Below are 846 nucleotides of genomic sequence, written 5' to 3' on the forward strand. Positions count from 1 at the left end.
AGTAGTCATTATTTGATCATTTTTCTCCTTTACATTTATTCCTAAAGTGGACATACAATATATTAGGTTCAGGTGTGTACAGCATGGTGATTTACCAATTATATACCCATCACCTCAATAAGTCTTGTAACAGTCAAGTCACCATACAAAGTTATTACAATACTACTAAGTCCATTAAAAAATATTTGGTACTTTTTAACCTACAAAAATGGTGTAAAACTTATATCCCTTATATTTCTATTTCCAACAGAATTCCTTGTGCAGCTGTAAAAATTTTTAATCTGGGAATGTAAAGCTGATGTTATATTTACTTAGGAAACTAGAAAAAGCCTTTAACCTCGTGTTCAGCAGTGTTTGTGCCACCAAAATGCTCAGTATTATTATGAAACATAGTTTGTGGACTGTTTTGGAGATTCTCTGTCATCTAGTGGTTTCAATGGCCACCCATTTCTAGCTTGTCCCTGTGTTTACAGCTGAGGTTCAATGGGATAATGCTCCACAAACACCCACTCAGCACTTTAAAGCCAAAAGAACTGACAGTTTCTCAGGGGCTCGGCTTCTGGTTCTGCCAGGGTGAATTATTATGGTTTCGCTGAGGCTTGGTGTAGAAATTATCCCTCCATGCTCATCAAGACCTAAACTCATAGAAGTGGGGACCTTGCTTCTCTTGTTCACTGCTGCATCTCAGTCCTTAATAGAGGTCCCGACACTGACTCCATGTTCAATAAATCCTGGTTAATGACACAGTGAACACACTCTTGCTTCTTTGTAATGAGGTCTTGTTGACTACATGGGGTTCCGATGTTTTCCTGGAGCCAGACTGGAATAGAGGAAAGATGCATACAT

The sequence above is a fragment of the Myotis brandtii genome, unplaced genomic scaffold (genome assembly GCF_000412655.1).
Source record: "Myotis brandtii unplaced genomic scaffold, ASM41265v1 scaffold2772, whole genome shotgun sequence".
Taxonomy (NCBI): domain Eukaryota; kingdom Metazoa; phylum Chordata; class Mammalia; order Chiroptera; family Vespertilionidae; genus Myotis; species Myotis brandtii.